This window comes from Amblyomma mixtum, chromosome 2, assembly GCF_055824585.1.
Source record: "Amblyomma mixtum isolate Tamu chromosome 2, ASM5582458v1, whole genome shotgun sequence".
Lineage (NCBI taxonomy): Eukaryota > Metazoa > Arthropoda > Arachnida > Ixodida > Ixodidae > Amblyomma > Amblyomma mixtum.
Genome location: NC_143013.1, coordinates 306,900,399 through 306,927,572, shown reverse-complemented (window position 1 = coordinate 306,927,572; position 27,174 = coordinate 306,900,399). Strand labels below are relative to the sequence as shown.

General features: G+C 46.7%; 1 protein-coding gene across 3 annotated transcripts in view; it reads right to left on the bottom strand.

Annotated features, from left to right (window-relative positions):
* LOC149364841 (uncharacterized) overlaps positions 1-27,174 on the bottom strand; it is a 59,842-nt gene that overhangs the window by 20,538 nt on the left and 12,130 nt on the right. The window contains exon 1 of one of the 3 annotated variants that reach the window (XM_089574772.1): positions 1,636-1,829. The exons of the other annotated variants lie outside the window; for them this stretch is intronic. The gene's annotated coding sequence lies outside the window, so the exon portion shown is untranslated. Of the gene's footprint in view, positions 1-1,635; positions 1,830-27,174 lie in introns of those variants that run through there. 3 annotated transcript variants of the gene reach the window in all.

Sequence of the window (27,174 nt, the reverse complement as noted above, 5' to 3'; positions counted from 1 at the left end):
CTTTCCCAAAACGTTGCAACCTGTCTTAAAAACCCGTCTTAAAAGAAGCCTTCCCGGACACTCACCAACCCGTCTGTATCCGTAGAGACCGCAGCCCGCGCTGTGTCGGAGAGGGTGCGCGCCGATCAACCGTTTGAAGACCGTGGCTGCGTGACAGAAAGGCGCGGATTCGGAGCGCGGCGCAAGTCACTGCGCGATGATTTCGGCATCCGGCGAATGGAGCTATTGCGCCACACAATGATTCGCGCTGCCGGGCGTAGCGGACGCGTCGTAGCGTAGTGGGTGTCCTTGCTCGTTTATTGCTCTTGCTGCCGCGCATCCGTTCGCGAGCGAGCTGCACTGCCTCGTATTGCGTTGAACATTGCGTTTACTCCACATTGCGCAGATCGGTGCGCTTTTAATGGGCGAATTGCCAGGATGAAAGGGTCGGTGCTTCCGTCTATAGAGCCCGATAGAAACAAGCACAGGTGGATTGTGCTGGGCAGCGAGGTTGGGTGGTGCTTTCTTACTTTATTTATTTGTAAATTGTTTATTACGAGTACCTACATCGACCATGAGGCATCACTGGAGGAGGGTTAAGTGCATACGATCTGACGTACAAACAAGCAGCGAGGTAACGAAGCATGCAAAATGAACGCGGTAAAAAAACAGGGGTGGCTTTTTATATTAATCACTGCTTTGCAATTCCATACCCGTATCGCGTCGCTCCAAGCAACTTCTTCGGTCCTTCCTTTCATAAAATAAATTGATTCATTCTTTTATAACAATATTGCGAGTAGGCAACTTCGCATAATGCAGCGCGTTTAACTCACTTAACTCAGTAGCTCCTAACTGATGCCTCAAAATCTCATGCAGCACACGCTCTTCGAATTTCGCAAAAAGTGGCCTAGCAAACTGGCTTCGAAATATGCATGAAAATTTGTTTACCGCACGCACAGCTAGAGTAACTACTGTTTTATGGCATAAAGGCGGAAGGCGGACACGCATAATCGCTGGGCGCCGGCTCGCTGTGCTTGGTTTACGAAGCGTGGAGGTAACGCATCATGGAAACGTGATGCACACTGCTTTGTACAAGCTCCTCGGCACAAAGGTGGCTCGCGATCAACGCAGAGGAGGTGGCCTTGCTGTCGAGGCGGGCACGACGCAGTGGCCGTTGACTAACTTTTCGCTCGCTCTCCAAATCCTACAGAGTTACTTCGAAGTCATCAAGCAACGACAATACTTAGCCACTCCGTACAGGCGCAGCGTAGCCTTTGGGCCACAAACTTTTCGCACAGACTCTGCTGCGCCCAACAAATCTAACGCGACTAGTGGCAGCGCGTAGCCTGAGCTACATACCGCGCCGTGGTCATAAGCGTGAACAGCACACTCATAAAGTATGCCAGTGGCCCGCGTGTAGTGTTATTATGCCTTCCATTCTGAACGATCCTTCTGTGATAAGTTTCCGAGCACATAATCTCATGGCGACAAATACGCCTACGGATCACGCCTTCCAAATGTGGCGACTCATTTGTTAACGATTAGGCAGGCAGCATCTGCCTTGCGAATTCTCATCCGAACCTGTTCGGCCACGTGATAAGCGTTTAAAACCATTCGTTCTTCTAAACCGCTAACCCGGTCGAAACGCAGGCTTACGTGAAAGCCCCGAAGCTGCTGTTGGCTCTTCGCTGCTGCAGCCCCGAAGCTTCCCGTCAAATCTGTGATAGCATGCCTCCTCCCCCGTACACGTTCCAACAGCGGTAAAAGATACTGAAATACACGTACACGCCGCGTAACATCGCAGGAAGCTAGACATTTGATCGGCACGCATGTTGCCTCCTTCCCCATCTAGTGAAGGACTGGCTGGGCGAGTACGCAGAACGAAACGCAACACCGCCTTTTTTCCTGGACGCGTCAAATCTACGTTCCGGGCTTGGCGGCACGAACCCTTGGGAGATAGCGTGCGCAGAGCCGGGCCTCGTGACGGCTCCTCGGCTTTCACTCGGCGCCAGACTAGGCGGGCTGTCATCGCCGACCGGTGCAGCCCAGCCAAGGACACGGAAAGGGGCGGGGCGTACGTGGCGCACGCACTTAACGCCGCGCGAGCGCCCATCTGCGAAGAACTACGTGAGGGGGGGGGGGATGCCCAGCGACAGACGCAACGTTGATCAGAACCTGCCGTTCCTCACGTTTTATGGCTCTGTCGCGTCAGCAAAGAGTGTCCGAAAATTCTGTCCGCACGGTTACGTCGTTCTCTGAAGATGAATGCGTGAAAGTGTGATTTTGACTCATGATGTGTGATAAAATTTTGCTGTGGGAAAAATTTGGTTGATGAGGTACAATTAGGTTATTAATTAAACACGAAAAAATACACTTGACGTCAAAATAGCAATGGACGTCGATACAGTACATGGACGTCAGAACAGCCACGGACGTCGATATAGTATACGGACGTTTCGCTTTCGCATTGCTCCAGTGCGGGTCGCCGCAGTGATCTCAAAGTTTTTTGAAAGGGCGACACAGACGAAAACTTCTCTATACTTGTTCTGAGCGCAATTGGAACATTCATGACTTCGTTGATGCTAGTTCGGCACCAAAGGACGCTCTCCTTTGTGAAAAAATTGGAGTTAATAATGTAGAAGTTTTTCCCGTTACTCAGATTCAAGCTGGTGACGAAGCTGATGACGTCGACTGTAGTGGGCTCTCTTCGATTAATTTTCCCGGCTAGTTTTGGTTTCCGCCTACCTGGAGCTCGATAAAACTGCACTAGCGTAGCGATGCGAAGTTTTACTCAGTGTTCGAGCATTTAACTTTTCCTGCTCATATTCACGAAAAGAATCTCACGTGACATCAGCGCAGCGTACTTTTGGAAACGGCAGGTAGTGCCGACACCTGGTCGCTTATTTTTTCGCTCTTATGCATCTTATAGGAGTTTCATTTTCTACGAAAATGGCCTACTTGCCAGTAGAAGGTGGTAAGCCAGCAATCTATAGGCCAAGTTTAATTTGTCGTCATTGTGTCCCGTTGAATGACATGAATAAACGCTTCGTAAAAGTCACCTAAACTGGAATGCTGTCACTCTTGGTGTCTGTCGTGCTGTCCTCGTATAGCAGCACAGGCACATATCCAAGCGCCCCTCTGAAATCAAGCTCATCCCCCACCCCCGCCTATCCTTTCCCGCCACCCCCACCGTGGCCCATCTGGCTTGCCTTCAGGGACCTGAACCTGCAACACGCCCTCGTCACCTTGGCCCAGGACCTATCGAACGCCTAACATAAAGGCTGTTAATAAAAAGTGTCACACCACCACCACCACCCACCTTTCCGTACTACACGAATTTACCTCGGGCCGCTCCCGAAAAAAAACGTGGCAGGGTTTTCACGGGGTTAAACCCAGCAGACAGGTGAAAGCATGTTCAACCCGGTTGGCTCATGGTTTTGCTTTGTGTTTAGCCTTAGTTTAACCGGAGGCGTGATCGGCTGCGGCGATAGCATGTTATTGTTAACATGCTATCAGTAACATGCTAGTAGAATAAATACCATGAAAGAAATAAAAAAGCTGCGGCGATAGCATAGTGCTCTAGTGCATTGCCCAGCGAAGCTGGTCTGTTCGCGCCTCAGTGGGTTCGAAACCAATACACGGCAATATTTATTTTATTTCTCTAGATTGACAAAGGTCCCTCTCAAGCTTAGGTTTCACAGAAGTTTTTTGGTTGGGGCCGTGCTAAGTAGTGCTTTCGCACCAAAATTCCGGCTACGTGCCTGTATACAGCTGCAAATGCCTATGGACACCTAAACTGCGCCGTGAAGGGAGGGAAGAAGGACAATGCGAAAGGAGGCAGAGGGAAAGAGGCTCCGCAGTGGAGGGCCCTGGGTTAATTTCGACTCTGTGATATCGTTTAGTGTGCGCTAGCATCGCATACCACACAAACCTTTTGTATCCCGATTACATCGAAATTCGGGATGTGATCCCGCGATCCTACAGGTCGGAATATCGGGAACGAGGCAGTCACTAAATTTCCGCCTGAAGTTTGTGCGTAAGCACTAAAACTTCTTAAATTCTCGTGCAGAAAGTGAGGAAAAGTATCAAATTTGGTTAAACTGCTTATAGTATGAGACCAATTCTTGATAATGGAGCAATATGATTACACTCCCTGGAAATTCTTAGCGCAACTTTTAGAAATATAAAACGCGTCATTAACCTCATTTTAAAATTTCCAGAAATAAAAGTGCAACGGCGTTCATGTAAAAAATTATTTCTTTCAAATGTCAGGCTTGACAAATTTATCACGAAGAAAAAGCTCACTTTCGGTATCTACAAGAGCATTGAATAATGAGAGAGGGGGGGGGGGGGGGAGCATCAGTAAATAACAGCAAATAATTCCATGACGCATGCCTGACTTAGTGCAAAAGGAAAATACGTGACAGTATACAAGTACAAAAAGGAAGAGACGCCAGACAGGGCAAAACAGCAAGTATACCTTCACGTTTCACGCTAATAGATATGCTCCTTCTAGCATACCCATGAGGTAACAGCTGTTAAAACGGTTTCGAGACGCGTCGGGCTGGCTGCCTCGGGAGTAAGTTTGTTCCATTCAGGAGAAGTGCAGGAAAGTAACTGTTTTGTAAGAGTTTTTTATGACGTAACAACTCGCGAAACATTTTGTCGAGACGCTTATACGTGTATACAGAGAGAGAAATAGAGAAAACACTTTATTCGGCAACGTGCAAGTTGGTTATCGCCGGTGCACTTAGAAAGCCCACTAACGACAAAGAGAAGTTGGCCTGTAGCGACACGATACCATGTTCAATCACAAAGGAACCACTGGTACAGAAGACGGAGCATTCACGAACTATACAGTTTGGTTTTGGTTTTATGGGGTTTAACGTCCCAAAGTGGTCCAGGCTATGAGGGACGCCATAGTGGAAAGCTCCGGATAATTTCGACCACCTGGGGTTCTTTAACGTGCACTGACATCGCACAGTACACGGGCCTCTAGAATTTCGCCTCCATCGAAATTCAGACGCCGCGGCCGGGATCAAACCATATTTTTCGGGCCAGCAGCCGAGTACCATAACCACTGAGCCACCGCGACGGCTTATGAAGTATAGAAAAGGCAACGAAACGAAATTAAATACAGTTGTCGCCATCACCGGCCGATGTCGCAAGTAAACTGCCTGCGTCGACTGATTTTTGGGCGCGGTCAGAGAGACTGCATCGCAAATCATTTATAAAATTGGTCTGTAGGCTTTCTATACGCTTCCTATATACTCTATTGCCATCCTGCAGATGCCTCCTTTTGTCTATTCATTTCCTACAGACTGTCTATAGTCAAAGGTCTACAAAAGCGTAAGGCCTTAGGGCATAGATTTGCATTGTCTATAGAAAGTCTGTGGACTTTATAGACCAAATTCAATGAACAGTGTATTAAATTTTTGAAGGGGTAATCATTCAAAACTGATGCCAAACAATCATCTTCAGTGTTGACGTCGCCAGTTTTAATCGAGAGGCGGGAAAACTTTTGAACACAATTTTTTTTTTCAGCCATAAATGCGTTTTTTAGCTGCCGGACAACCGTCAACATATACACGTAGAGACAGAGAATCAATTTTTACAGAGAAAAATAATTGGATAAAGTTCTCCTTGGTGTACCTTTAAGCTAGAAAAACGAAGTGCTACAGGGGTTCAGTTCAGTTAACGCTCACTTGAGTATTTCAACTGTCGTTGAAATCAACTGGATTCGCTTGCTGTTACACGAGCACTTTGAGTTCAGTTCAGTTAGCACACTAACCACGTGACGTTTCATCTAGAGCGAAGTGAAAATAAAGAAAAACAGCGTATACATTTTTTTGTGTGTAGTAAATGATCGTCTTGTAGATATTCTTTCCTACAGCGACAAATTTTGTGTATCTTCTTTTTCTTTTGGGCAAAAATTTGCGTGACGATATCGTTTCGTAGCCAAGACTATCCGATGTGGTCGGTTCGCTGGTCGTCGTCGTTTTTTTGTGTGTGTTTTCTCACTTCAACTGCTCGACGCACGGACTAACTGCGTTGTCGTGACAAATAGTCCCTAAAAGAGCAACTATTACTCTATTTGAAGGCTTTCCGCAAAAAGGACATCAGCCACTGTTAATCTCCGCATTAACTACCCGGTTCCAACCCAGGACTAAATAGCGGAGCTAGTCCCATTTTTCCCTTTTTCGGCTTAGAGCGCAGACAGGCCTCGTTTAATAACCTGCCAAAGCGAGCCGAGCAAGCTGCAGGTTACGCGCCCACGCGCGAAAAAGATTTAAGCGACACGCTCCAGGGAACCCCACTCCGATCTCTGCTCTACAGCATGTACGCAATATTGCTCTGACCGCGAGCAGGGTTGAAACAAGAGCGTAACAGGGAGACCCGCGCCGCAAAGTGTCCCCACCGCGGCATCAAACAGCTGCGCTCGTGACTCGACGGCAGTGGGTAATAATAACCGCGAGCGCCTCTTGTTTGCCGCGTCAGGCGAACAAGGCAGCGGCACCCGAGCCTCCCCGGCACGCTTCTTCTTCGGACGCTTTTCCTGCGGAGGTCCTCGCGAGAGCGCGCGGCACCGCCACGATGCGTGCGCAGATGCCCACTCGTTCGCGTGCGTATGCGTGGCTTCCGCTAGCCGAACATCGGTTTTGGGCCTCGGGGAAGTACGGGCTTTGGCAGATGGAGAATAAAAGAGGAACCAGCAGTGGCACAAATGTCCGACTGAAGCCGGAAGGAGAGGTAGTGATCAAGAAAGGTGGGAAATAATGAGATTACCATGTCTCGTGACAACCTGGAGATATGAGCTGGTTGGTGTTCCGTGGCATTCCGGGTCACGCTGGGTTAAGTGGGACGCAGAATTTGCAGGACCAATCGCGAACATAAAACTATCGCGTTCTACTGATGATTTCTTTTTTTTTTCTAACGCGATAGCATTGCAGTCGTGTTCCCAGAAAAACCCCGCTGATGTCCGAGACGACAATCGTTGATTGGTCAAGAGAGGTCACCTGACCCTGTGACGTCAATACGACCTGCCCTGACGGGCAGCCCTCGACCTGCTCTGATGGACCGAGGAAGGTCACGTGTTCTTGTAAGATCATTACAACCTTGCCACCGGACTGTGAGCAACCTGCCCACCGCGGCAGCTGACAATTAATGATAGCTCGAGACAGCTCACGTGAGCTTGTGACGTCATTACAACCTGTCGGCCGGGTTTTTGAGCAACCTAGTTTCTAGACAGCAATCTAGATAAGGAATCGTGATCAAAAATCAGAAAAAAGTGGGATATATGCAGGTGTCGGCAACGTCACAGCATAGCGGATACCTGCTATCTACAGATAGAAGTCTGAATATTGCAGCTGATGAACCGACCATTGAAGAAACTGGCGCAAACACATACGGAAGTTGCAACAGAAGCTGCGACGAATGTAAAATCTGATGCTATCGGATTCCATTCTTAATATAACTGAAGCGTCCCATTTTTTTTTTTCTTTTGCTTGGAGCTTATCTGTTTGTTCTTCGAGGTGCATCTTCTGCTTTTTTTCTCTCTCTTACATCACGATGGAAATTCTAGTTGTCATTGATGGCGATGGATGGCGTTCTTATACATTCAAGTTAATGACCTTGACAGAGTGTGCCTCTTGATATTTCTGCTAACCTTACCTTCCGCTATGCATGTGATCTGTGTGTGGGTGCGCCGCATCGCCGCACCCACACCCACAGTTCTTCGCCGCATCGGTGAACTTAACTACGAGGTGCTGCCGGAAGGAACACGACCGTCATCACGTCGTTCACCCCGCCCTGACATAGTGCACGTAGTGCGGCTTAAGCCGTATTACGCGCGATGATCGTCTGCCCCGAACTGATTTTCCCACCTCCTTCTACACTGGCCAGCAGGAGTTTTTGTGCGCGGGTGCGGCTTTCCGCCCTGTGCCCTTGTTTTCGTGTTAGCATCGGGACGATGCTTCTTTATAGGGGGAGGTAGTGTCGCGAGTGGAAGAAAAAGACGAGGAGTGTTTTGCCGCGCGCCGACGACGACGTTGCTGCTGGTGGACCTCCCTGTTTTTCTGTGCTCCCTGTCTTCACCCGTTCTCGCCGCCGGCCTGTACGTCAAGCCGTGACAATATATAGATGGCGCAGTGTGGCGTGAGGTTGCCGGGATGGGCGATGTTGTGGCAAGCATCTTCCCGCACGTGCTTGTTTGCCTAACGTCTCTTTGACAGGGGAAACATGTCAACGTTATTGAACGACCCACTTTTTTCCGCACAGTTGATATCGTCATGTCTACCAATCACGAGTACTGTATTTTCCTCATTCACGCTAAAATTCTGCTCAAAAAACGAACCTACAAATACAACGCCACAAAGTGGTTCCCGAACCTAGAACTAAAGGGATTTGAAAAAAATCAAAGCGCACCAACATAATACAGTTATAGGTGACTTGGATTTTTTTTTTTTTTTGCTGAAAATGGCAGAAGTGAGCGTCATGCGTATTGCGGCTAACCCCGTCGACGGTTGCTCAGCCAAAACAATCAACACTAACACTCAACAGTGCATAGTGAAGAGAGCTAAGTTAAACGTCTTGGCTCCAGTCTTCGCTTCTCTAACCACGACGTTGGGGCCATGTTCGATAAGAAGCCATTATCCATTCTCCATTTCGGATCCATTTGGTCTTCTGGCATTGCTCATTGTTGTTTGATGACGTAGCCCCGGCTTTCAGGCGTTCGTGGGAAGCGAACCATTGGCTCATTAGCGACCGGACCTTGTCATTGGCTGCATAACGCATCCAATAGTGCGCAATGGTAGCCTTCGGCCAGTGGCGAAGGCTATTTCGTCGACGTGGGGACCGGCTGCGTTGCGACTTCTATGATTGGCCGCTTGCTGCGTTCGTCCGATGCTGCCGCCTCGCTGATGTCATGACAAGTGTGATGTAAAATGGATAATGAATCATCATACAATACGGCGCCTGGTGCTTTGCCCCTTTCTGTCCTTCTTCCAGCCGTCTTTGTCAAGGATGCGTTCCAGCTGACCTCCAAAGCAGTCCGCCCTGCGAGCAGCCTGCAACAAAGGCGGGGTGGCCCTCAACCTGCTGTACTCCGAAGAACTCGCTTTCTGTGTCGCAGCATCCCGAAGGTTTGGCATTGGTTCCCTCGGAGGCCCTGTGTAGAACAGCGTCTAGCAATTAAGATTCGCTTGGGTACCTCCTGCGGAGCACAGTGACCCCAAACCGTGGCCACGGCCGAGAAGCAAAAGAGCGGCCCCAAGGGAGAGAAAGGCCGACCGACGTGCCCAGTGAAAACGCGCACTTCGAGAATTCGGCACATCACTTCTCCCTCTCACTCGAGGCCTTCGTGCCAGACACCGCAGCGCGTGCGTCCTCCCGACGCCGAAGAGAACCGCGCCGGCGTGTGCCAGACGCAATCCGGCGCTTTCACTGCGGCTTCACAAAGGCTGGCCGAGAGGAGGGAAGCGGACACGCGTCGCTATGAGGAAGCCGCCCCCTTTGCTGCCGGTTCCACTCATTCTCCGCGTGGCAGCCTGCTCCTAGAGGTGGCTTACGGGAAACGCGTGCCGGATTACGTCTCACGAGAAGGCAGCGAGGCATCGCGCGCGCGCTGAGTGTATTTTTACTGGTCTGCGGTGTTGTGTGGCCCTGGCGGCCTACATTTCAAGATGCGAGCCGCGGCGCCTCTCGCTTGTCATAGCGCCGCATACGCAGAGCCCGAGCCGGTTGAAAAGCGCCTCTGCGGAAGTCGGGCAGCAGCCACCGCCGCGAGATCGACGGTCGCGAACGCGCTGGCTTCATCGGAAACGCTGGCTCTGCAGAATTTTCGTCGACAGACAACACCAGGCAACGACGCCAAAGTCTTTACGATGCAGCAAGTTGCAGTGGACTGCTAGTATGCGAAGCTATAATATTTAGAGGTTCTCCGAACCGAATAAATAATCCCATTGTCATCACTCGGAATCGATTGTAGAGCAAATGTTCAGCAATTTCCGTTCGGAAATTTCGGCCTATGTGACCACAGGAGGGAGAAGTCATGTATTGATGCTTGTGGTGAGTTTGCATGCTGACTGGCCTTATTTAATAACAGTAATAACTTTGTTCCCATCAGCTGGAGGAGACTGCGGATAAAACCCGGATGAGAGCCAAACGACTTGACTCAAGGCCGCAAGCCTAGTTAACATTGAGAACGACCACCCAAACCTGATTTTTGTGTTTTAAACGCTGTTAATTATATTACTATTCGTCCCCGTGACTAAATTGATAATTTTAGATGCCATACAACTGATAAGTTACCGTTACAACCATTCTAGTGTTTTAAAAATCACGCAGTGAATTATTGGTTATAATGGAGCAAACAGATCGTGTGAATTTATACGCTCTGAGCATTAACACGCCTCAGAAGTCATCGGATTCTTTGGGGAAAGTACAGCTTTGAACCGCACTACAGACATATTTCACATGCTGGCACCTACTTGTGACTCCGCATTATATTTTCATGACAACCTTGGCCCTTTCACTGCAACACCAGAGAATGGCTTTTCGAAGCATGTGAGAGAAGCATGTGAAGCATGTGAGAGAAAAAACGGCTGACAACAGAAGATATACAGTTAGAGTTGCAGCCCAGTACTCCGATTTACATCAATGAACACTTATCTCCTCCCATGAAACGCTTGTTTGGAGCGGTCAACAGCAAAAAGAAAGAACTCGGCTGGAAGTATGCCTGGTATCGAAACGGCAAGATTTTCGCCCGGAAATCAGAAGGCAGTCTCATTGTCCCCATTTGCCATCTTGATGATTTGCAGAAAATGACTTAGGAACAACAAATGTGTTCATCTTTTCTGGTGGCTCCTTATTTAAAATATGGGTTATCTGCCGTCCGAGGTAAAAGATTTTATATCAGATAAAAAACCAGCAATGACATTTTTTCATCAAAATGTTCCATCGCTTGCACATAAGACAGATGAACTGACCATGTTAATACATAGCTTTAGTATACCGATTACAGTCATAATGTTAACCGAAACTTGGTTAACGCCTACATCACAATTGTTCCGGCTTTCTGGTTATCAGTCGTTCTTCTGTAGTCGACATGATAAGCGAGGGGGCGGTGTAGCGCTTTTGCTCAAAGATGATATTGTTGCTGAACCAGTCGACGATTTCACCGCTATAACTTCTGATTATGAGGTATTGACACTACAAAACCGCACAAACTTGTTCTCTGTTGTGTACAGACCACCATCAGGCGATGCCACCCGCTTTCTTGCTTTCGTTGAAAAGCTTTTTAGTTATGCAACAGAAGAAAAAATTAATCTAGTTTTAGTAGGTGACGTCAATATAAACATGCTGTCATCTTCTCCGCTGCAAAAGGATTTCCAGACTCTAATTACAACTTGCGGTTTTTCGAATACAATTTCCACAGCAACACGCGTGACTGTTGACAGTGCCTCCTTATTGGATGTATTCATATCAAATATTAATATTCATTCGTTAAAGGCCGACGTTCTGTACACTGATATCAGTGACCATCTAGGCATCATTTTACTAGTAAGTAAGATCAATCATTTGATTCAGAAAACTAAGGAACCAGTTTATGTTCAGTCAATCACGCCATCAAATCTGGAGGCTTTTCGCCACGCCATTGCTCAGCAAACTTGGGATAGCCTTTATTGCGCACAAGACAGTGACTCTGCATATTCCGCTTTTATTAATATTTTTAAACCATTATATGATACACACTTTCCACGCAAAAAAATTACAAGGCCATCAAAAGCGCGGAAACCTTGGCTGACCCCTGAGCTTCTTGACATGATTAAGCAAAAACATTTTTTATATGCCAAATTTGTAAAATCTAGGGATGAAGCCTTACTTAAGAAGTTTAAGAAATACAGAAACAGTTTAACAAAAAAACTTAGAGCAGCCAAAGATGCTTATTTATTAGCAATATTTAGTGACCCTGCTAACCAGCGAAGTGATGTACTTTGGCGCAAATTGAATGCTTTGTTACAGCCTAGCTCCTACTCAGCTATTCCTGATATATTGAAACATGATGGGCAGCAAATTTCTGGAGATGCAGTACCAGACGCATTTAATGACGTTTTTACTCAAGCACCGCAACAGGACTTAGAACACAGCCTCACTAACTACGCTCAGTTTCTTCCAGTAAACAGGAATGGAGCATCGCTTTTCCTTGCTCCCACTACCTCTCTTGAAGTTTTTTCATGTATCAGAGCTACAAGCAATAGCAAGTCACTAGATGCCGATGGTATCCAGATTCGCCCTGTAAAGTTTGTGCTCGATATTATAAGCCCTATTCTTGCCCATGTGTATAACATAATATTATCAACAGGTACCTTTCCTAAGAGGATGCAAATCACCCGCGTTGTTCCCGTCTTCAAGCGCGGTGATAAAACTGCACTGAATAATTATCGGCCTATATCAATAGTTCCAGTATTTTCTAAGGGCATTGAGAAGATAATGCATGAGCGATTACTCTCATTCTTCAACCGCCACCATTTGATTGCAGACTTTCAACATGGTTTTAGAAAGCATCGCTCTACGGAAACAGCCCTCCTGAGCCAAAAAGAAATAATTTTAGACACGTTCAGGTGTAAGCATATGGCGTTAGGGATATATATAGACTTCTCCAAGGCTTTTGATTTAATTAATCATTCCATTCTTCTTAACAAATTAGAAATGTATGGTGTGCGTGGAATCGCCCACTCGCTTTTGTCATCTTATCTGTCCCACAGGTCACAGTTTGTAGATGCCAATAACGCAATATCTTCACGGAAGGCAGTTACCACTGGTGTGCCGCAAGGAAGCATTTTGGGCCCACTTTTATTCTTAATTTACATAAATGACATTGCAAGCTGCACAGATAATGCTACATTCGTTTCGTATGCCGATGACACAACCATTTTTATTACAGGCAACGTGGAAACAGATCTAGAAATAAAGGCTAATAAGACGCTGTCTGACTTAGAACGCTGGTCCGCGATAAACTGTTTAAAAATCAACCCGAAGAAAACAAAAGTAATCTTGTACACGCCTAGAGGTAAGATGTTGACAACTAATATGAATTTGTGCCTGGGCAGTGAGCAGTTAGAGATAGTGGACTCCGTTAACATCCTTGGGGTGCATTTTTCAAAGCACCTTACCTGGAATGAGCATGTTGATCACCTACAATCAAAATTGTCATCTGCCATTGGTGTCATTGCTCGTCTGCGTCGCATTCTCCCGACCAAGGTAAAATTAATGTTGTACAATGCACTGGTGGTATCTGTCATGCAGTATTGCATTGTGGTGTGGGGCACAACTGGCGTGACAAACTTGCAGAAACTACATTTGCTACAAAAAAAGAGCTGTACGTTACATAGCTGATGTCCATTATACATACTCCACAAAACCACTTTTTCCAAAATATGAAATTCTTCCTGTGTTTTGTTTTTATAATTACAGGTTGATGTTGTGCTACAAAGGTTTTGTAAAGTTTGGCATTGATTACGTAACTCATCTGGCAAAACTCCAAGAAAACACAAATATTCGTCAGACCCGACATAAAGAAATGTGGTTTGTACACACCCCGAGAACCTCCTATGATGAACAATCTGTATCTTATACATTACCTTCGCTGTTAAACTTACTAGACCGACAAAATTTTGATCCCTCCAGAAACCGAAACTGTCGCATTAAACGTTTTTGTCAACTTCTTCATTCGCAAGACTAAACCATGCCTTCCTATTCGCCTAATTTTGTTCACTAATGTTGCTTATGTGTGTTGATTTATCTGTATTACCTTTTGTTGCTTCTCCGATTGATTGCCGTCTTGTTTCATTCTGTATTACCCGTTGCTTTGTGATATTTTTTCATTTTTGTGTAAGACTGGCCGTCATCCTGCTGTCATGCCAACTAACAAGGGGTCGGGACCTCGTCAAGCTGTTCGAGCTTTTAGTCCCGTACTCCTCCTTTTCTAAGGAAATAAAATGATTGATTGATTGATTGATTGATTGATTGATTGATTGATTGATTGATTGATTGATTGATTGATTGATTGATTGATTGATTGATTGATTGATTGATTGATTGATTGATTGATTGATTGATTGATTGATTGATTGATTGATTGATTGATTGATTGATTGATTGATTGATTGATTGATTGATTGATTGATTGATTGATTGATTGATTGAGAATAGGCTTTCGTCCCTTTTCACCGCCATTAAAGCTTGAGTCGCAAATTTCTAGAGCTTTATTTCTAACAACTGACGACAGGCGGTGGGGCTGAGCCGACGTGATCAACGAACGCAGCAAGATGGACAAATGCTGCACGAATACCAGCTGTAGGCGATATTTCGCCGAAGTAATGACATGTGGCGTCCCCTCCCGGAGTTATGGGCCGTCACGAGTCAAGGTAGCAGCCATAATAAATCTCCCGAGGACCGTCGACTCTAGTTAGGTAAGCTGCGCGACGGAGACATAAAGGAAGCCACGGACTAGACAGAACCTCACGCCGGTCGTCCCGAGCGTATTCCAAGAGGCCGTCTCATCTTCAGGATCGTATCCAGGAGGTGTGACCAATAGGATTGGAGCCCTCCCTGGATTGCGGCCACTCCCGCGCAAAGCAAGCGCTTTCCCTCAGCCCAAGTGAGCCCCCCCCCCCCCCTAAAAAAAAAACACTCATCCAGTAATAAAAAAAAATAAACAATATATTTCGGCTACGCCCCTGATCGACGTGGCACGGCTGTGATATATTATACGTCTTTCTTCAGCCTCACTGCACGCAATCTCAGGTAATTCATAAGAGTGCACCCCCCCCCCCCTCCTCATACTTTATATTCCCCACAAACTGTCGATGAAATCAGTTATCTAAAGCATATTAGTTGTCTGCGAGGCCCATATCTCATTTGGCTTACGAAGTGTCGCACAGTACCACTATTTTTTTTTTTTTCATTCCGAAACAAAGGCCTACTGCAGAAAGCATGCCAGGGCGTTCTCCATTCTCGATGACATAGCTGGTATAGCGAGAAACTCGTTATTTGCATTTCCTGCTGAACGTAAATTACCAATAGCGCGACGCGTGCTAAAACCACTCCCAAAAGTTACAAATGAGCAAACAGTGGCGAGAAAAAAATTTAGAGGTTACCGAAGGGAGACTATGAGGGCGAATTTATTCGGCCAGCTCGGATATCGAATCGTGTTTTTTAGGCGGACCGGGCTTTCAGTCGGAGTTCCGAAAACCGTGAGGCAGCGTCGCCGCCCGCACTCCAAACAGAAAGGAGTAAAACGGGAATACTCTGTCCTATAGCGCCCTATAGTTGTCCATTTTATAAAATTGAATGTGCTACGAGGACGAATTATTCCCTTTTTTACTCCCATACAAGCGAATTCGTGTTTATAAGGCTACGAGGGGGTACCCAAAAGAAACCGGACTAAATTTTTTGGTCTGCAAAGCTTCTGTGGTACCGCGTTTTGCCACTAGGAGCGCATAGAACGAACACTCCAGAGTCAGTAAGCCGAGTGCCGTCGTTGAAGGAGGTCAGACTAGTTTAGGCAGAGTTTTAGAGTAACGACTGTTTTGTGTGAATGTCGTTTTTGCAATGGCTGATTTTTGTGAACAGCGTGCGCCGGTGAAATTCTGATTTTTGCTCGGAAAAAGTTGAATGAAAACTCTTGAAATATTAAGAAAGACGTACAAGGACGATGCTACGGGGAAAACTCAAGTGTTCCTGAATCGAATCCTGAATCAAAGCAATAATCATGCCAATTGAAAACTTCAAATTCACCTCGTCTCAAGAAAACTCGTCAGGTGAAACCAAACCTTAAAACAATGCTGATTTGTTTTTTCGACGTGAGAGGAGTCGTCCATTGTGATTTTTTTCCACAGGGTCAGACAGCCAGGCTTTCTACTTGGATGTTTTGAAAAGATTGGACAACAGTGTGCGGTGGAAGCGGCCAGATTTGTGGCGGTCGGGTGACTGGTTTTTCCATCATGGCAATGTCCCTGCTCACACAGCCCTGTCTCTACGACAATTTTGGACCAAAAATGATGTGACCCCTATTCCTCAACCCTCATACTCTCCCGACCTTGCCCCGTGCTACTTTCTTTGTTTCCTAGAATGAAAAAATAGGTGAATGGAAAGCGTTTCGCTGATGTTGCTGAGGTGAAGAAAAAAACGACGGAGGCACTGTCAAGCATCACAAAAGATGAATTTAAACAATGTTTTGAAAAATGGAATGAAAGATTCGACAAGCGTATCATTGCAAGTGGGGAATACTTTGAAGGAGTTTGAAGGTCTGTGCTTAAAATGTGAACAAATAAGTTCAAACAAAAATAAGTCCGGTTTCTTTTGGGTACCCCCTCGTATCTCTTTTCTGACCGTTTCGGTGATTCGGTTGGCTAAGCAAACCGCGCAGCTTTCGAACCTGTTTGCGCATTACGACAAAGATTCTCACTTCTTTTTATTTTCTTTCGTGCCACGGCTCATTATGCAACGCCGTGCAAAGCAGCGCCTTAAGCTAGCTATAAACATATCCCATAAACACCGCCATAAACGTCGTCGGCTCGTCAAGGGGCCACACGCACGGCGAGTGACTGATGGCCGCGTGGTCACCGGAAGCGCACGCCAAGGCTCTGTCAACAGCTGTCCGTTGAAACACATTACAAACCATGCGTGCGGCACATGTTTTCTTCTGTTACATGCAGTGCAGGCAAGGGGGCAGAACAGTAGTACTACGTTACACCGCTGCGTTGCGCGCTTCGGAGTCAAGGGTATATATACGGTTGTCTGCTAGCGCGCCGCTGTGTACACGGCGCGCTATTTTTCTCTCTACAACTTCCTGTCCTACTTCTATGGTGTCTGCAGTAAAAATTATGACCTTCGCCTAGATAAACTGGCAGCTTTAACTACACTCGTATGAACATGTATAGCAGGCATATTCAGACGAATCCTTGTACTTGTATACACTGATCAAGTACGTACCTGTATGTCAAATATGATAAGTACGCATACTCCAACAAGGTGAGCGTTGCAACTGGTATATGTGCTCTCTTCATCTTCAGTACATCGAAGGCTGTTGAATTCATTCTTATGTTTGCATGTTGCATGTTGACTGTTGTATGTTGCATGTTGACCCATGCATCGTCACTTATGCAGTGTGAACGGGGTGGACGCTTTTGTGAAGCCACTCCGCCCATGAAGATACCAGGTGTTTCAGGGAAGCCCGCAACCAATTTTAAAAGTTAAGTTTTTTCGGATAAAGAGAATCTTTTTGAGGCACAGTAATAAGCTTTTAAGCTATGCGCCCCTACCTCAGCAAGTTGCTGTTTCAAACAAAGCCAACAGTAGCGCTTGTGAGACCCACTTTAGTATTTCCTGGCAACCTCTCTTTACCAGTCATTAATTTAAATACAAGCTGTCACACGGGGCTGTTTGATCATAATGCGTTGGGCAGGTTATGATGACGTCACATGGTCATGTGGCCTAGGTGGCAGGTGGGCCAGCTGCTGTGCTTCGATAGGGATTTTTCGCTCACGCCGCTGGCGACAGCGACGACGGGTTTTCCGTTGAACGCGACATTTAACGCTATCGCTTTAAAATCAGTCTACTTGGTTGCCACTGCAGGCCTGTTTGGATGGTTAGGCACACTATGCCACGCTACCCTCAGTGCGCGATCACAAAAGGAAAGAGCGCCTCAATGACTGAGAAGCAAGCGAATCGAGGACGCAGATGGCGTACGCCAGACGCGGTCGATCGGGTTAGTGCGCCCTACTTCGCTTCGACCGCGTTGTGGTTGTGTGAGCACGCGATGGGCTTCGTAGTAGTATGCCGGCTTTGTCGCCTCGCGTCCGAGGTCGTTGCCTGCGTCGCCTGTAATTCTCACAGCACTTGTAATTGGTCGTGGGTACGGGGGTCACGATCGGGAGCAGATAACGGGCCCGAATGAAGCCCACCCACAGATACGCTGTTAATCAGGATTACCTAATTACAATAAGGATGGTTAGCTAAAGTAGACTTTGGGAGCCAGCATAAACATTTACCTAAAAAAATACATAATCTCCTATAGTCTATGCAAGTATTTCCAGGTGAAAATGACTTGAGTTGACGAGCAGTCCAATGGCGCCTTGTGTCTAGCTTCCTCTACGTTTGTTGCCAAGGGCATATTTAAGCTCTCCTCTCAAGACATAAAGAGTAGAATGGGCAGAAGAAAGAACGAAAAGTTTCTCAGCTCCGACTACCCCCAAACACAATAAACCCCATACAAATGGCACTCATTTCCTGCCCGACCGACATCCCTCTCCCCCACCCTCTTCCCCAGAACAAAAGCGGAACTGCTGCTGATATCGGTGCGTTGGTTCTCGTAGGAATAATTTAGCATTTATGACCTCGTCGCAGGTGAAGGCGGAAGCAAGTCGCGCCATGTATATGGCGCGCTATTTACGACGTGACGGTAACGCGCATTCTGACCTTCACCATGTGGCGGAAGGGACCCCGTTCTAGATCCTGCTCTTTGCTTGCAGGCGTCGCAGCTCGCTACAGCCTCGAATAAGTAGCAGCTAGGGGCTCTCTGAAGCCGCGGCGCCGACCTGGCTAAGTGTAGTGGCATCCACGCCCAACGTTGCTAAAAACGGCCCCTGTATACTAATGTCGATATACTCATCCCCCTTATTCGGTTATGGCACGCTATGGTTAGGGCACACTACTACTACTACGAGGACGGAGACGCTGTCTATCTCTAAGGCAGTCACTTTTCGCAGCTTGTAAGGTCGTCGTGTGCACATGTGTGTATCGCTCACTTGTTTAGCACTTGTTTTCTTGGACTGACCTCGGAGAAACTTGGCTTAAGTGCTGTGCTAAGTGCTATTTGCTTAACTGTGTTTAAAATCTTCCCTGCGCTGTGCGATGTCAGTGCACGCTAAAGAACCCCAGCTGGTCGAAATCAACTCGGAGAGCTCTCCACTACAGCGTCCTTTATAGGCCCACGCACGGCTTCGCGATTTTAAACCCCGAATAAAACCAGGAAATGTTTGTTTACCGTCTCATGGCGGGTCCAGATGATTTCGGAGAGCCAGCGCTGAGCGCTCGTTATATGTCTTGTTTTGTTTTTTTGAATTAAACTCGGGGTAACTTCCCTTGAACCCTCTCTTGAGTTGGGGTCTGAAAATTCTTACGGGCCAGCCCTTACAGCAGTCTTTCTCTCTATCTAAACTCACATATCCAAACACGCACGCACGCACGCACGCACACGCACACGCACACACACACACACACACACACACACACACACACACACACACACACACACACACACACACACACACACACACACAGCGTTTCTCATAAACCATAAACCAAACACACACACACACACACACACACACACACACACACACACACACACACACACACACACACACACACACACACACACACACACACACACACACACACAGCGTTTCTCATAGCCTTAGTCGCTTTGGGACGTTAAACTCCATAAACCACAAACCAAACACACACACACAAAGATATATGTATATATCAAAAGTGATTTCTTGTTAGCTTAGTGATCAATATAAGATGAAGACACCACAAATTGCAAAACATAACAGGATTTAATTCACGATGTTTCGGCTGGAGGACTCGAAAATAGCTGCTCTACAAGTACGAAACGTCGTGAATTAAATCCTGTTGCTTTTCAATGATCCTTGAAGATAGCGCTGGCAACTACCAGCGGGCAGATGGAGGGCTGCTCGCGAGGCCTGGAACGTCCTCCCGCGCACTCGACGGGCTGTCCTAAATCTAGCGTTTAGCCTATATGGGGTTTCCTATTATTTGCCGATTTAGCACTTTTTTCTGTCAATAAGAGACGTGGTCCAATCAGTTTGTTTTCCCAGTATAATCCAGGACAATCGAATTTTCAATCACGATTCCTGAAAATAAGAAAAATAGTTTAATTCACCTATTGCTGATGAAAGGAAGAAATGAGGAACTAAGAGAGGTACGAGGTGCTACGCCTGGCTGGAATCAAAATAATGTGCTTATCCTGTAATGAACGTAGTTCGACGTCGATGTGTAACCGGTTATTGATCCCCTACTTCGAAAGAACCTTTTACGTAGTGTGAAGGTATGCGAAAGGTTATGCATCACAGGTGGAACGCACGTTTAATTCCAACCTTTAAAACTGCTTTTATCATGACTTGGAACGGGCACCCCTTATTCCCATTAACGCAAATTATATATCTCTAACAGATTTCTTCCTTTCGTTTTCCTTTTAAAATTTTTCTTTTCTTTTGTCATCATCATCAGCCTGACTACGCCCACTGTAGGACAGAGGCCTCTCTCATATCTGTCCAATTAACCCTGTCCTGTGCCAGTTGCGGCCACCGTATCACGGCAATCTTCCAATCTCATCCGCCCACCTAGCTTTCTGCCCCCCCTCCCTCTCTGCACTTCCCTTCCCTTGGAATCACCTTTTTTTTTTTTAAACGCCGTCCCCTATCGACGATTTTTACACACAGACAATAATACCTGCTCTCTCTCGATTCTCGCCTGAAAAAGCATGTACTAGGAAGAGCTGCTCGCTTAATGCAACCCAAAAGCCAGTCAAATGACGGAAGCTGAGACAGCAACGAAAATCGGAACAGTAGGCAGCACTTAGCACTGACGTGGTAACTAGCCCCAAAACACAAGGGACGAACAAAAGAGATTTTCACGTGACACAGACGTCAAACATACCGTAACGCGAAAACTGTAAACGACAAGTAAAAGCTTGCTTCACGGGAAACAACGTTAGACGTCAACTGAACTTTGACGTCTAGCGCTGTCTCCTGTGAAAACCCCTTCTCTTGGACGTTGTTTTCTCGCGTTAGCTACCACGCTGGAACCATTCACCAACACCAACTAAACAATCCCGACTCTCTTCTCTACTGCTCCGAGCGCGTCCGAGAGCGTACTTTCCGCAGTTTGAAATGTTGCGGAGCGCCCTTTGGGAGCGCTTACTTCCGGCCCACTTCCTGCAGGCTCGCGGGCGAAGCGCTGAAACGCGTGCGCGCCGACAGCGCATCGCCCTAGCGGCGGGAGGCAGGTGTTTCGCGTCGAAGCGGCGGGATCCCCGCGAGGAAGAAAGAGGGGGGGGGGGGGGGGGGGGCGGCTCTGCGGATTCGCTCCACGCTGTCTTCCGCTCACGAGGCGTCCGCTTTTGCGCGCGCCGCGGTTGCACTGTCAAAGCGGAACGCGTGCTACGTCATAGCTTCAACGAAATGTGACGCAAGATAATCCTCGTGTAACGGGAGAAAATCCCGTACGCGAATCGAACACACGCCCTCAGATTTTGTGGGGTTTATTTCTTTCAATTAATCGCACAGCACCTCTTCACATAAAGCGTACAGCCCCCGTCAAAAGTATACAGCCGAAGGGGTTTGCTTGTGAGGCCTGGAGCATGTCTCGTTATGCATCCTCAGCGACTGTACTTTATCCAAAGAGGAATGGCTTCGCGATCTCAATCCACCCAAGCTTTTGACTGTTGGATGTGCTAGGGAGCCCCGCTAAACAGCTTAGAAGCGAATCTCTTGGGCTGTATACTTTTGACGGGGGCTGTACATGAACATCATATTTCTTATTAACTCGACGCATCAGTGTGTAGCTAAGATGACTGGCAGGTAACCGCCCATTGATTCGATTCTTTTTTAGAGCGATACCAGTAACAATGGCACTTAGTGAAACATGCCGGCATTACCTGTGTCAGGCCTAGGAGACTGAAACATGCACCCTCCAGAATCTTCACAAATATCCCACCCACCTATACGTTCTACTGGCGAACTAGCCAATCCATGCGGCACATGGCGGCGAAGGCAAGAAACGCACTGTGGAGGTCCATTTATCAGACGCCCCCTCGGCAGCTAATGGAAACTTGTTAGCATAGCGATCATGGAGCCGCCAAAAAAAGAATAAAAGAAAACGAGCAGGAAACCAGTTCTGCAGAGTTCCGCAGTGCGTGCCAACACAGCGACACATCATTTCATAAATTTCGTTCGTGCTGTAAGGATCGGCGCCGGAGGGTTTGATGCATAACGAACCACCGCGGATCGGGGTAAAAGTGGTGCCGACGATACTGTTTTCGCCAGTTCTGGTGATTCTTCTTTCTTGGTACCAAATACATCTTACATTAACGAATGGAACTCCCGTGCAGCTTTTGTGGTCGTACTAGCATTTGTCTTCAAATGTCGTCCGTCACGCAAAGACAACTGTGAGAGCTGTGATCATAGCGCATTTCGAACTCGTGCTACCGGGTTAAAGCCAACGCTACATTCGTGTAGGGTAGCAAACTATGACTGTCGGCATTTTTAGGCGAATCTTTTCTTAACGGGCCAGCGGCATCGTGCTGAATCTTGGACTGTGCGCGTTACTGCGACAAGGGCCGTTGCGCGATCGTTCGTTAATGGGGCCGCTCGCCGGACTGCAAATTTATGCACTTGAAGCATGAACCCAGTATTTGCCTAGCGCAGACCGCGAGGAAGCGTCGGCCAGCCGGCCGACACGACAACCGTAACAAAAGCCCCTTTATTCCGAAAAAAATTGAGATCACTGCGGCGACCCGCATTGCAGCAATGCGAAAGCAAAACGTCCGCATACTATATCGACGTCCGTGGCTTGTTCCGACGCCCATGTACTATATCGCCCATAGTATATTTTGATGTCTAAGTATGTTTTTTCGCGTTTAGTTAATTAACTAATCAAACCTCATCACAGAATTTTTTACCACGGCATCATTTTATCACACACTGTATGTCACAATCACATTTTCACACTTTCAACTTCAGAGAACGACGTAATCGTGCCGACAAAATTTGCGGACACGTTGCTGGCACAAAATCTGCGGCCCTTTTTGCTGACGCGACATAGCCATATAATGCTCTCTCATTAATAACATCAGCTTGGGGAGCACGCCTGGGAGATACGCTCACTGCATGGAAGGTTTGCGTTGCTCGCTCGCAAGGAGGTGCCACGTTGGCATGGAGGAGCTTCTTTTAGATTTTATGTGCGTCAACATGCATCAGCTACAGTACTGATAGTTTTGTCGACGATCAGACAAGTGACGACAAGCGGCCAGCCGAGTGTCCGTCAGTTCATTTTTATTTATTATTATTCTAAGAAAAACTGTCAAATCGGTGGTTACAACGCCCGCTTGCAATGTGCTCATTTGGTCAAACTTTTACATACTGTTCCTACCTCATAACTACAGAAGCAGAAGTGAACACGTACACACGTCGTGTCCGGAATTAGCCCGAACTTTACTCAAACAGGGGTCATTTGTATGAGGGCCTTGAGCGCCCTTTATTCACCTTTCACCAGTCTTACACAGAGTTTGTGGTATATGCCCACTGCTACTGTCTGGCGGGCCGGATACAGCTTTCAGAGGTATGTGGAGGTAAGCACGATCCACGCGAATGTGCAAGCACGATAAGGCCAGGTTTCTAACCCTAGGCCACTCGTAAATGAGAGCAGTGTACCCTCCAGTGCACCGTTCGAGCGCTTTAGGCACGTGTGTGGAGGACTGTGCCTGTACAAAAACACTGTTCACGTGAATCCTGGCCGAACTACAGAGAAAAAACAGCAGCTGGTTTGAAAGCAACGAACTTCGTAATAAAACGAGACAAAAAATGTGGGTGGCAATAAAGTGAAATGGGCTTTTATGAAGCAGCATGAAGCCTTGGTACCAGAATATGTGAGTCATTCTGATGTTATAAAACCAAGCCAAAGTCCATCAGGTACAATGCGTGGTAGACATGGGGTTCTAGAATATGTTTAACTGATAGATGGGCATTCACTCTGGTGGCGTTTCGCTGCAACTCTTTAGGAGAGTGTGGCCCTAATGTACAATATATGTAGTATTTACCAAGGCGGATGCACACTACACTAAGCTGGGGGAGGGGGGAGGGCGATGTCACAGCTTATGAACTAAAGAATGCTCAACACCTTACTTTCTGAAGGAACTCTGTCCCAACTTGTGTCTCCCACAGTTCTTTAATCAAGTCTTTGAATTCCTGGATTGCAGTTGCATCATAGTGCACACTAGTAGAGCAAAAATAATCATAACTGCAAAGGCCAAAGTGGCCATTTTACTGGCGTCAAAGTGAATTGTGTCATCTGCCTGCCGTTCAAGTGCTTAATATTTTTTTTTTTAATTTTGTAGCATCAGTGGGCATATGGCCTCTCAGGCGTCTCTCGGCCCCCATAGCACTTGCATGAGAAATAGACAACGCCGTCATGACAGCACCCAATGGAATGGAACTGGTCTGGTCTGGAGTTAGTTCTCTTGCACATGTCAAGTACTTGGCTTAATCTCTTGACATTTTTGTGCGAAATAGATACTTTCTTTTTTCTTTCGTGCTTCAAGAAACCATGGCTAGGGTGCTGACAGGTTTAGTTCTCACGATTTGAGTAAGGAATGGATAAACCTGTGATGTGAATTCTGCATGAATAGTATTTGCACAGACTGGAGATGCATGTGCAATACTTGCAGGGAGGGGGCCCTTTTGATAATGTTGCGTGCCACAAACACGATTTCTCTGCTGCCGCTCTCTGTGTGCCATTTGTTTCCCACACACGCCACAGGATGTCTTCCAGCCTTCTGCGTGAGCTCATTAGCTTGGTGCTTAGGCAGCTGCAATGAGATAGGTGGGCATCGGTGGCAGGCCCTACATCTGCGTCACTGAGAATAACACGATCAGAACAGCCACAAATGTTAACTTTAAATAAAAGAGCCCCATGGGGTTCGCAGAATTTGCATTAAGAAAAAATTACGGGTGAAGAAAGCCTGACCAAAGATCACGTGTCTAACCTGTCTGCTTTCATGGTCAATAAAAATCAGTAGTGCATGCAAATCCAATAGTTGTACAAAGGAGTTGGTAAGTGAAACCGGTGGAAAAATCGTTTCTTTCATTTCTTGTAGAGCAACACACTATGTCCCCGCAAACACACGATGAAGACAATAGACATCTGCTTCTCTAAGCCTCTCTCTGTTGGCACGTGTTTCGACGTATGTCGTGGAGAGATAAAGACGGGTCAGACGGGTCGAGTCGCTTCTGAACACCTGTTTATTGGTCGGCTTCTTACTAGAACACCTGCATAAGCGAGAGCACCTGAGGGCCTCGCTCGGGAACTATATTGTGTCCAATAGCTGTGATGGAAACAAAAAACAAAAATGCAACTCAGCGCGCGGACTTGTGGTTAGTGCTACCTGTCACGCTCGCGTTGTTGCGGTAGATGAGCATGCAAATCAAAGAGCTGCATAATGGGGCTGGTAAGTGAAGTCGGTGAAAAAAAATCATTTTGGTGAAGTTTCAGAAATGTGGAACAGCACACTCTGTCCCCGCAAACACACGAAAACAATAGACTTCGACCGCTCTGAGCCTCTGTCGGCATATGTTTCGACGTATGTCGTGGAAAGATAAAGGCGAGTCAGATGGGCCGAGTCGCTCGTGAACACCTGTTTACTGGCGGGCTTCTTACCAGAATACCTGCGTAAGCGACAGCGCCCTAGGGCCTCGCTCGAGAGCGAGTATATTGTGTATAGCTGTGATGTAAACACAAAACAAAAAAAAGGCTACGCAGCACACGGACTTTTGGTTAATATCACCTGTCACGCTCGCATTGTTACGGTACGCACCCACATACACGATACAGACTGTTTAGCCTCCGCTTTCCCAGCTTTCCTCTGAAGGATGGCCACTGCGTTGTTAGCATTATCACGCGCAAAGTCACGACTCCGAGAGAGGCAACCAACACGATCGATGACGCAAAAAAATTTGTTGTACTTCTTTGGCGAAAATGCACTATGAATTAAAATGCTCCATCCATGCACAAGGCGGAATCTCTTCGAATTTATTTTTGTGTGATCGCATTACACACATTTTTATTTATTTATTTATTTATTTTACCCTCAGGGCTTACAAAAGCATTGTAGAGGGGAGGGGCAGAAATACAAGGGACACTATGCAATTTGGTTAATAAAAGGAAACAGAAAAAAATATAAAGGCAACAACAACAACGACGAAAAAAGAACAAAAACGGCACGTATTCAAAGCACACGGGTCGGTTACAAATTTGCAATAGTTTGGTGGAACAGAATGCAGCAGAGTACAGCATCAACGTAAAAAAAATAAATAAAATGAAGGAACAGTCATACAGATCATGATACGCGCCAGTGCAAGTTTTAAAAAGAAAATGAAAAAGGGCTTCAAAATATGTTAGTAAGGCAAGTACGAAATCGGTGGTTGTCGGTGATAGCGACCAGGTCAGCAGATAGATGGTTCCAGTCACGGGATGTTTTTGGTAGAAATGCATGTGCATATGTCATGGTGTTGTGGCGAGGTATGGCGACTTTGTAGCAGTGATCTACACGGGCAGAAACATGCGCAGCATCTGTGATCAGGCGCGTCCTGAGTTGATGGTTATGATGATAAATTTTATGGAAGAGGCAAATACGAGAAATCTTACGACGGACAGTGAGAGGGGGCAAATTTAGACTTAGTTTCATGTTAGTGACGCTTGCTGTGCGGTGGTAATTATTGAGAATAAAACGAGCAGAGCGATTCTGTACGCTCTCCAAGGTTTTATTCAGTGATACATGGCCAGGGTCCCATATGGATGAAGCGTACTCGAGATTGGGTCGTACATAGGTAGTATATAGCTGTTTTTTAAGTGAAGACGGAGCTAGTGAAAAGTTACGTTTCAAATACCCAAGCATGCGATTGGCTTTGGCTGTTGTGTAGTTAATATGAAACTTCCAGGAAAGGTTATTCGCAATGTGTACTCCAAGGTACTTATAAGTTGAAACGGAGTCGAGTGGAGAATCATTAATACAGTAGCTTGGACAGGATGATTGACTGCGGGAAATTCGCATTGTTTTGCATTTTGCAGCATTCAGTTTCATCTGCCAAAGGGAGCACCAAGAAGCGATATTGTTTAAGTCAGTCTGGAGTAAAGTCACATCAGAAGCGTTAGTTATTTTACGGTAGATTACACAGTCATCAGCGAAAAGACAAATAGAGCTAGATACGCAGTTGGGTAAGTCATTAATATAAATAAGAAAAAGCAATGGAGCCAAGACAGATCCCTGAGGCACTCCTGATTGGACGGGTACCTCAAGGGAGTCAGTCTCGTTAGCTGTGACATACTGGG